This window comes from Oryzias melastigma, linkage group LG10 (genome assembly GCF_002922805.2).
Source record: "Oryzias melastigma strain HK-1 linkage group LG10, ASM292280v2, whole genome shotgun sequence".
Lineage (NCBI taxonomy): Eukaryota > Metazoa > Chordata > Actinopteri > Beloniformes > Adrianichthyidae > Oryzias > Oryzias melastigma.
In genome coordinates this window covers 16,743,353-16,755,171 of record NC_050521.1, presented here as the reverse complement: position 1 = coordinate 16,755,171, position 11,819 = coordinate 16,743,353, and positions in this window count along the sequence as shown.

The following is an 11,819-nucleotide window of genomic DNA, read 5'->3' as shown; positions in this document are numbered from 1 at the left end:
TACCATTCTCTCTTTAAGATAATGTTGCCAAAATACAATAGTTTCTTTATGTTTACTGTAGCAACAATAACTCAAGTGAAGGGTGCAAACCTCTGATGCAAAACAATTGCAACTGTACAATAATCTAAACCCATGTAAGTGAATAGATATGATGTTATAACAGTATTAGAAGCTCCTAGCCTACAACTAGTAATGGGGTAAAGTGGTTGTTTTGTGCATAAATATATCCTAAACGGTTTGTCAATTAAATGCAATAAATGCTTGTTCCACATTTTCAGTGACACATCATAAGTACTGTTAGAAATCCGTGATGAATTTGTAGCAGTCCTTTGCAGTGTGTCTGTCTTCATTTGTATGTAAGCCTTGACTCTATTTCCTGGAGGATCTCTGATTTGCTCAGCCTGGTCTGTAATCTCACAAAACAGACTTGTCTGACATCCAAACTGTGGGCTTATCACACACAAACCCAAAAATACACACAGAGCAGTTCAGCAGCACCCGTCATCTTGACTTCACACCCAATGTTTTTCCACTTTAGCCTCCCTAAGCTGGGCTCTGGACCTCCTGTAGCATCAGGGGTGACCGTCCAGATGTTGATATCTGCGCCAGAAAGATGGAGGCACCAGACCGATTTAATCAGCAATACTTTTGTAGCTAAGCCATGGTTCAGATATGTAAGTAGATTTCGGACCAACAGTAAGCTCCCTGATTGTGGATTTAAAAACAAGGTTGCAGGTCACGTGACTAATTATGCACAGCCTTCATGGAAAATCAGTCATTTATTTGGAGAAGAAGCACATCTTTGATTTGATGCCACAATCAAAATCAAACCCATTTACTCAAGCTTTCAAATTCAGAAGGATTATTATTTTTTTTTATCATCTTGTTGCCATGGCAATCAAATTCATCCCATAGTAACGTTTCCCGAGTGTGTCGAAGGATTACATGGTGATGTCAGGCATCTGTGTCAAATCCGTCTCCAGTTCATTTCAGCCGTTCGTCATACGGCAGGGTGACAGACGACGGCTCTCCTCTCAGAGAGGAAGTCTAATGAGCTTGATACTCATGTTTATAAGCATGACCTCCACCCTACTTACAGCATCACAACTTTCCTCTCTTTTACCCTGAGGTGATATGGTCTTTGAGGTAAATACCATTTGTTTTGTGCCTTTCCTGAGCTGGATAAATAATGGCCCTGAGAATGCTGCTAAATGAGAATCTGAGGCTGGAGATGGGAGTAATCTCGCCTTTTTTTCTAAGCCGTGACACAAGCAAATAGAGATTAATGAAAGTGCAAGGGTCCTCAGCACTACAAGGGGGAGGGGGGGAGGAGGGGCAGTTGCTAGGGTTTATGATGTTTAGACTTTCCCGACCATCAGCAACAATTTTCTGGCTCTACATAGTCGCAGCGTATAAAAGAAGCTGTCAAGACTTTAAAAAATGTATGTGGCTTCTTTCTGAGTCTACTCTAAGATCCCTTTCTGTTTGATGTGTAGAATAAATGATGGAAACAATCAAATAAAAAAAAAATTATGTGTGAAAAAGTAGCTCAAAATGGCTGAGTGTGAGTTTTTCTCAAGTAAAAGTAAAAAGTGTGGTGGGTAAATGTGTGTAATATAGCACTAGAAGTAATGGAATAACTGTAACTTGTTACTTTATAAACGATTTATGAAAAGGCTGTAGGCGACTTGATATTTAAAAAAAAAAAATAGGTGGATAAAACCTTAAAACCCCTCAGCACAAACATCAGCAACAATCCCACCTGAACTCAAAACACGACAAAGACCCTAGAGGAAAATGTTTGACGCGTCCTCCAAAGTTTTTCGGTGACTTCTACAAGTATACAAAGTATAGTGTCCTTACCAGGTCGGTCTCAGCGTGTTGTTATGGCTGCATTGTTAAAAAAAGGGGATAAAAACAGCACAGAGCACCTCAGGTATGGACGTCCCCTTGAGACGGAGGCATTCATCATACAACAGGCATCACTGGGACACAACATCATTAAGAACAGCACACAGGGAAAGCCAACGCAGCCCCCGCGTGCTCCTACCACAGACGTGCCATCACTACAGCAGCAAGAGTCCCTCAAAGACACTTGGTTTGCACCTTACAATCTCCTGTCCCAGGAGCAAATGAAACAAACTTTGTGCTCTATTTATACAGACTTTTAAACAAACATTTCTTGACACAAATGGCTGCTTATTAATGTTTTTTAGAATCTTTTTACCTCCAGAATAACAGTAACTCATTATGAAAGCGAGAACTACGGAAGCCAAGATAGGCCTATATTGTTTTTTTTTCCTTTCTGTTTTCTTGTGTTTTCTTGTGATAACGACATCTACAATGTTGTTATCAAATTTGTTGTTGTCAAAATGTCTGTTTTTAAGTGTTTCGTCATGACAACAACATCTACTATCACGTTATCACTCATGATAACTAGATAGTAGACGTTGTCACTTCTGTTTTCTCGTGTTTTCTCGTGATAACGACACCTACTATCTCATTATCACTCATGATAACGAGATAGTAGATGTTATTATCACTTCTGTTTTCTCATCTTTTCTCATGATAACGAAATCTACTATCTCAACATACAACAAGTTAAAAATTTAATTAGCGCGACATCTGTTTTCTAGTGTTTTCTTGTGATAACAACACCTACTATCTCATTATCACTCATGATAACGAGATGCTAGATGTCGTTATCATATCACTTTTCCTGTGATAATAACATCTACTATTTGATAACATACAACTAGATAAAAATGTAATTAGCACATCTGTTTTCTAGTATTTTCTCGTGATAAAAATAGCTACTATCTCATTATGACTCATGATAACGAGATAGTAGACGTTATCACTTCTGTTTTCTTGTCTTTTCTCATAACGAAATCTACTATCTCAATATATAACAAGATAAAAATGTAATTAGTGCGACATCTGTTTTCTAGTGTTTTCTCGTGATAACAACACCTACTGTCTCATTATCACTCATGATAACAAGATGCTAGATGTCATTATCATATCACTTTTCCTGTGATAATAACATCTACTATTTGATAACATATAACGAGATTAAAATATGTAATTATCACAACATCTGTTTTTCTCTTGATAACATCTACTATCTCGTTAAAAAAACGAGATAAAAGTTGTCTATATAACAACACCTGCTTTCTTGTGTTTTCACTGTTATCACGGGTGAAAACCGATAGCTGTTTTATGTCTTTTTTTGTTGCTGTAGGCTGTAACCAGTGCCATACAGCTTGCCCAACAACTCTGAACAACAGCAAAAGAAACACTCTGCAATTTTTTTTTACATTTTTTTGGTCAATTCTTGATATATTGGTGGTGCAACACTGCCTAAACGTCTGCATTTCCTGCACTAGCCCCCTCCTTTTATTTCCCTTATCCAGCAAATAGCTAAACTTAGTCCAAACCCAAGAGGTTAAATGACAGAACCCAGGTCCAGCAAGCATCCCTGCCTGGTTTCAGAACCTAGAACATTAGCAGAACCCCAACAGCCACAGCACATACCTTTTTTTTTTCATTTTTCTTGAATCAGCACCAAAGCAAAGCAGTTTGTCAGAGAAAATGCTAAACACCAGAAAAAAACGGATCAATTTATAATTGAGTACTTAAACCGTGGTTTGACTCATGCGGTGTTGTGCTCATGTTGTCTGTCATGAACAACGTCCAAATCAGTCATGGTCATTTGAGGAGAAGGTTGGGGCGGCTACAGCTGCACAGGCACCTGCAGTTCAGTGATCCAGCTTACTGTACAAAAAAATCTTTAAAATCAGGTTCACCAGACACATCTGCCCTACAGAAGGCTAAGCAAAGAACTGTATTAAATTTTAATGTTTGGATTGTTTCTTTAGGCCTCAGAAGTTTACTAATTGATGTCTGAAACAGACTTTTTTTTTTTTTTTTTACTCAGCTTGATCGTTTTAATATTCATGTGCAGTCCTGAATTTTACATTTTCAGGTCTGATGTGCTTTGAAGTAATCTGCATGGATATGATTAGCTTACTGTTGATGTTTCCAGCACAAAAGCAGTGGGTTTGCAGATGTGGATGCAGCATCTCCACCATCTGTGTGCAAGTCTAATCCACGGAAGGATAAATCTTGCATAGCACGGATAATATAAGCATTTTCCTCCATGCAGAACACACTTTGAACAAGTTAAGTTCTATAAACCTCCACAGCAACAGAAAAAAGGCACCTTGCAGCCTTTCAATGGAAGGTTACAGTATGATAAACACTCCTGGGATATTAATTTAATGAGGTACAGAAATATTTGGCATTAGCACATAACTTCTGCTGCAAAGGACTTAAAACCACATGCATTAAAAACAATAAAACACTTCTGAAAATGGATTGCAATAGACAAAAAAAATCACAAATGAGGGAACCTCTTCTGTTTCAGTTTCACTTAATTGTCCCCTGCAAGCAATTATAATTCATTTGCAGAGAGATGAAACTCAAACTTTTAATAAGCCACACGTCTTCTTAAGACCAACCCACTACGCTCACACAAATCCCGCAAAAGGGTTTGTTTTAATTAGAACCAGAACAGCACCATCACCTCAGAGTCCGCCTGAACACTCGGATTGCATTCCTCATACAGTATGAAAGCTTTGTAATGAATTCAGAGCGGGACTTTTCCCTGGGTGTTTGTTAAAAGGCGTGACAGAAATTAACAGCCGGCAGAGTCTTTATCTTACTCATGTATTTTAATAAAAGATAAAAGCAGAACACACCAAAATGTTCTGAAGCTGTTTAAGACTACTTTAAAACACACACACCTCCAGTGATGGCTGGGGCATTAAAGTGTAATTGCTCAGCCCTTGGAAAGTGTTGGAGGGAAATGATTTTCATATAACCATTGAACACTCTGTCAGTAAAGCCCAATTTAACTAAATACATTTGATTAATAGGACATATTTATTATTTCATAGTTATACTAAAAAGACTGAACCATCACCAATCCTGTGAAATAGGTCAACACACACTTACTGTATTAAAAATCACAACAACTAATTAAACAATGAATCAAAAATAAACTGACTTTAAGGGACGTTTAAAGCTACACTGACCATGTGACATGCATTATTGAACATGCTAAATGCACATTCTTGAGCATGCGTTTAGCCCATGGTGTTCACACTGGACAAGCAGGGATGGACCTCTTCTTCTTTTTCTTTTTCTACTTCATACCACCGCTTGGCTGCCACCTACAGTTGAAAAAGGCTTAGCGGGAAATGTCGAAGAGCTGCAAATCTTACTCCAGGTCTTTTTTCATTTACAGTATGACAGGATTAGTGTCATTTTAAAAAGTTACAATATTTTGCTTTTTTTTTAAAATTTGATTATGTTTATGTGAAGTACTTAGAGTAACACGAGCTGAAAAGTGTTATACATATATAAAATTTAATTTAATTTAATTTAATTTAATTTATTTAATTATTTATTTCTCCTTAATTGATTTGTACTCCCATATGCTACCAAATCAAAGTCCCTGATTGGTCAAATTTTCATTTGATTTAACTTTTGACACCCGTTCACTGGCATCCTGTCTTGTACGTAGAGCCCAAAAACTGTCTCAAAACGCACATTTACGCTCGTTTACATAGACTTTTCATTGGAAGTGGTTGATTGAACGGGTGTCACTGAGGTCGGTGCGAACGTAGCTTAAGAGGATTTATGTGGAGTTCAATCGAGCCATCTGAAACATAAGGGAGTTGAGCAAAGACGATCTAATCATACCAAAGAAAACTCATCAAGGTTAGTCCTACGTGCAGATTATGTCCTAACGAGCTGAAGTAAACCACAGCTTTTACTTCCTGAAGAGCAAATGCAGGTAACAGTCAAAAGTAACCAGATTTCAAAATATAATCTTATTTCATGTGCAGCCAGTAAACTTTTTATGACAAAATAAAAATATATACGATGACAAATCAAGAATGTGTAGATTAATGTCTATAGTACTAAATTTAGGGTTGACCTCAGGAAGATTTTTTTTTAATTTATGATCCTGTGTCCTTAAGTAACTCACCTTAACTGACTCTGCTCTCCTCCGCTTTTTCCCCTCACTCTATGATCTGTTGCTCCCTTATGGACTACATAGCTGATCCGTAGTCCTTGGAAGTGATTTGTGACCTGTAGTAATTCGGGTCCGAACATCATATTCAAGCCTGAACATACAGTAGTTCGGAGCAGCTTTGATAAAAATGATGAGGTAACGAGGGGAAGAAAAGAGAGTAAATCTCTCCTCCAGGAGGACAGATTTAGAGAAAAAACACAAACACCTTGACCCAGAGCAGAGTAACATCTTAATGTTGTTCTTATCCATTACCCCCCCCCACACTTGAGGGAACAGGGTGGGATTACTGCAAGCACTTTATTATTTTTGCTCAAATTACCTCTTTGATATTTTTGCTTTTTTCATGGATTTAACTCTTGTGATGAGCAGTCCAATAGGAATATTGAACTCTGTGTCCTCACAGAAGGTGCAGATAACGACCGCGGTGCTGACAGCAGGAGATGTGGATGATCACGTCGGACTTTGGTTCAGGCGCCAGAGCAAAAAGCTGAGGCAGAAGACGGGGCGCCAGAAAGTGCAAAAGCAGACTCATCGTGGAGTCGATGGCTGCTGAAGTCAGCACTATTGACTGACACCTGTCACCGCATTAGCCTGTGGGTCGCTGATCTTATGTATGTTCTTCCTCATTGACTGGAACAGCACATGAAAGGCTAAGAGGCCCAACGGAAGACAGGAGACCCTCGAGACTTATAGGAGTTTTTCAGATGTGCACTCATAAATGAGCACACATTTTTGCCACGCCTGCAACCAGGCTTTTTGACTGCTATTATGCTGCTTTCTCTTGGTTAATTATGCTTTCTTAAAGCTGTAGTAAACCAAATACTAAAAAAATAAAAGATTAGTACTTTTTTAGATTTGTTTTACTTAAGTGTCTTTTGCACAACATCTTTTAAAAGTGTTGTTGACACCTACAGCAGTAAAATGCAGTTTTGTGCAGGTCATGCAGTGTTACTTTTTAATCTCAATTAAAAACATCTTACATCATTCAAATTCAACTTTATTTATAAAGCACTTCCCTAATGAAGAGAACCTCAAAGTGCTTTACATAGATTAATAATAATGATCATATGTATTTAAAAATAGCTATCATAAAGAAAAAAATAAACATATTGCAGGAAAATAATAAATCCAGAAAATCAAAATAAAACATGTGGGCATGTAAAAACTACTTAAAAGTCATATATGCTAAAAATATTAGTTTTATGTAAAACGTTGTGCGCAAGAGACATATTTTTAATGAGGGATAATACTGTTTCTAATTGGGAACAATTATTGCTTTCTAAGATAAATTTAATTAGGATATTTTTGAGAGAGAACATAACTTTACAGCTAAAGTTGTGTTGGTTTGTTAAAGTTTTATTAAAGCTAAAAGATGAAAAAGGCAGCAACAGCAAAGACTGGGTAAATCACTAGAAAGAGGAAGTTGAAGAGAATTTTCTAAGAAATTTCCTGAGCAAAAACACTCTTTAAATTCAGGAAAATTAATCTGGGAACTTTGAAAAAATGACAGAGTGAGACAGCGTCTTTTTCCTAAAGCTTTGCTAAATTAGATAACAGTCAAACACAGTGGGGTCATAAATTAGACATATGGGAAAAATTAACATAAATATTAAATGTTTCCAGGGGGTTTTACTGGAATTAAAAATCACAGTTTGTTTTACACTCATAAAAACCAAATCATCATGCAAATGATTAACAAAATACTTTTAAATTTGAAAAAGCAAATGCATTTTACTACACAGTAATATGTTTTAGGCAATACAAGTGTGTTTGATCCATTCTATAGCAATTTTTTTATCCTTATTCAGACACCAAAAAATGTTGTTTATTGTGCTTTTTTCTTTTTGTCTTTGCTTTCTTGGATTGTACCTCTATTCGCACCAGGTCAAACCCCTTTGAACCCCTCAAATGATCATAGCTGAAGTTCCGCTTGGAGCAGCAGTCATAACATTCACCTTTATTTTGACACTTCATCCTTCTGGATTCATCTGACATGGACTGCACTGGTATCCCCACATGTTTGGGTTGACAGAATCGGGCCAAACTGAGACCTCAAATGCACTCCTATATGTAGAATGACTGCCTTTTCTTTGGTTACATCCCTGCAGGCTTGCAGTCAAACATCACAGTCTATGAAGGTTTTGGATAATTAAATATTGAGTCGCAAAGTAGCTCTTAAAGGACAAATGATCCCCTTAGCTGTCAAAATGATGTCTTAGATTTGTTGTTGGTGGTGTTTTTTTAATGGATATTGATGAGGAAAGATGCAGTGTTTAAAAAAATGAATGTTTTAAATGATTTTCCTGCTTTTATGAAACCATTTCAAAGAACAGAAGCATTTTAAAAGACACTCAAAAGATGTCTGGAATTCTGCTTTTTCACCATCACAATGGAATAATATGGAAAAGACAAAATAAGATCACAGTAATGCAGCCGTATTTTCATTCATTTCCCAAGTGTCCCTGAAAATCTGTCATGTCACTCATCTACAGTCAGACAGACAAGCCAGTCCTGGATATTTTTGGAAACGCTCTGCGATGAAACGAGACCCCTCCCAGCAAAGAGTTTGAAAAAAAAAAAAATTGATGAATTGCATAATTTATCTGTCTTTTTGGAATTTCTCAAATATGATCTGCCACCTGCTTTATTGCACAAAGGAAGAAATCCTCCATGCTGTGGTAATTTCATCAAGCATTGTAACAGAAAAGTGAATCATCCCTCTTCAGTGTCTTCAAATTCTTAAAGTCTCTACATGAAAATTGAATCTTGTCTGGTTTTACATCAGGCATCTAATATTTGATGTGCCTCTTTAGAATCTGTGCAGGCTTTGCAATTTTCTAATCTGAGGGCTATAATCACACTGTCAGACCTGTCTTTCTCTAAGAAGTGTGCGATGCCCGATTTGCAGGAAGCTCTGCTGCCAGATAATTAAGGCCAGCAAACTGTGGCAGCGATGCCCCATGATTGAAGATTTAATGTTATAGTTTATTCTTAAAGAAAATGTCAGTTTTTGAGTGTCTGTGAAGACTCCGGAGTCTGAGGTCCTGAAAGAAAAGCTCAGTGGTAAAGCAGATGACATGTGAGTAGAGGCATCCCAAGCATGACTGCACTTCCTCATGTAAAAACCAAAGTCATTGATTTTCTGCTGTGGTATTAGAATTTAGAGTGCGTTAAAACGTCGTCAAAGGCAGATCGGGTTTTTAAACATGAAGGAAAGAGGGATTGGATGTCAAAGTGAGAGGCTTCATGCTGCGATCTTGTTAGATTGTGGCTGAAAAGAAAAAAAAAGATGACGTTTGAAAAGTGGATGAAGTGTCTGACTTGTCCTTGGAAGACACAGTGTGTTGCACATTTCTTCTGGGTATTTGCCGTTTTATTTTTAGCTCAACTAATTAAATTGTGATGCGCTTTTTCATTTCATTTTTAAAAGCATATTCCTTAAAGATCCACACCAATGAAAATTGTGTCTTTGGTGTTTTAACACATTTTTGCAGCTCTTTTTTAAATAAAAGATGACATATATAAAGAAAATTAACATTAAAACTGTGTATTTTTTTAATCAAATTGTGGTGAATCAAGAGAAGACGATAAAATGCAGTTTCAAAAAGATTAAAGAAGCTACAATCGGCAGGCAACAACCTCTATTCTAATGTATCCGGTTGCAGAAAGTAGGTCCATGTACATCTTTGTTTTCCTTATCTGAGCTGGCATCTGCTTCAAAACTGTCCAGCTGCATAACTCTGATATTGGTCGCCATTGTGTGGAACAAGTTGAGAGGGGCTGTAAGCTATCAGGAGAGAGTGTAAGCAAATATATGATGGGAAATGAGGGCAGGCTTATATCGCATCACTCACTCTGCTGGAACTATGTCCTTAAAAACAACGCAAGAATTTAATTTTCCCCAAAAAAGCATAATCACAGTCAAAAGACCACTGGAACACTTTTAAAATAAATCAAAAGCTGATTAAAGTGGGGTATTTAAAAAGTAAAATGCTCTTTTTCACTATTAATTTGACTTTACCAACATGCCTCTGATACCAAAGACACCAGCTGTCTACTGATTCTCTGACACTGGTAATCCAGTTATTATTGGATGCATCTTTATGTATGGAGCAAACTCACCAAGTCCTGACACAGCTGTTTCCTTGGAACTTGTGCTGGAGGACACTCACTGCCCCAAGAGAGAAGCAGGTCCTCATTTATCATCACATGAGCTGCTTTTGGGGTTGCAGTGATACAAAGGCTGACCCCAGCTTCTTAGGAGTGCTGTGTGGGAACATGCAGATATCTGCTGGCTAAAAATAGGGCCAGCTCTCTGCATTATGGCTGTTTTCCCATCGCCTTGAAGTCCTCACAAGAGGAAGAACACATGCTTACAAGCACACGTCTCTTTGATTTCTTAAAGTCCCACTCCGATCATCTTTTGATATATTTTCAAGTGGCCTTTTAATTACAATCATCCAGTTTTTTAGATAAAATTAAAAAAAACCTGTGTCGTTTTCTAGAACATAGCTTTTACAGAGTGGCAGTAGTTCACTAGAAATGTGAGTTGTGGATGGAACTGCTAGCGTGGGATAAGCCCGCCCCCATTTCCCATCATCTATCCGTTTACACTTCCTCCCGCTAGCTCACAGCTGCTGCTCTGCTACAAGCTTTTTCTTCAGCAGTTTTTGTCTGCTGCTGTATAAAAACCATTTGAAGAAAAAAATAATTTATAAGCTTAATTTTCTTAACATATGTTCTCCACCATGAGATAATTGCTACAAGAACATGTTAAAAACACCAAAACTACAATTTCCATTGGTGTGAGTATTTAAAGTCAACAAATCCTCAATTGTGATGCTGTTTTTTAACACATCAGGCTTGGGAGTACAGAAAATAACAATGAAACAATTCAAAACGTTCTCCTAAAGTGAGCTTTTTAAAGTTAGATTAATTTGGGGTTAATGTAGAAATATGTTAGGCATTTAGAAAGATTTAAATCATATAATAAGGTATAAAGCTGTAATAAAGTGCTATGAATCAGACAGAGAGACGTGAACTGCTTCGTTGGAAAAAACAGCATAAAAAATGTTTGATTTCATAAGAGAAAGTTTGGCAACCAGGGTATTATCCTGCAACATCAAGATTTCTGTTTGACTGAGATCTGGCTGCTTCTGCAGGGACCTTTTCAGATGTGAAAATAAATCTGCAGAAGCATCGAGAATATGTGAAAGACTGAAGGCTGAAAATGCTGTCAGGCCAAAGAAGGCAAAAGAAAATGTCTTACAGAGGCGGCAGGTGTCCCTGACTGATGAGCTGAAAGATACATCATTAAAATGTGATAGAACGCCTTTCAAGGCACGAGGTGGAGGGGAGAGGTGGTGGGGCGAGCAAGAAGGGGGCGGAGATTTTTAACCCACATACATGTTTTTCTTGAAGGAATTGTCTCCAAAAGCTGAAAAAAATGTGTTTTTTTTTTCCTTTTCTGGTTCTGCTGGAACCAGCATTAATAAACATAAGGGATAGCTTGATGCAAAGCATGATTCCAGAGATTGTCTGCAATAAAAGTAATGTAGAATGGATCAAATCTAGATTATTTTTGAATTGTAACCAAAATCTATCAATAAAATTTTCTTTTTTTTTTTGTAATTTCTCTATTTGAAAACTATTTTTTTTTTAGTTCTGAAATTTGTTGTTCATTAGGGGCCCTTTTTATGAAAGTCTCCAAAGT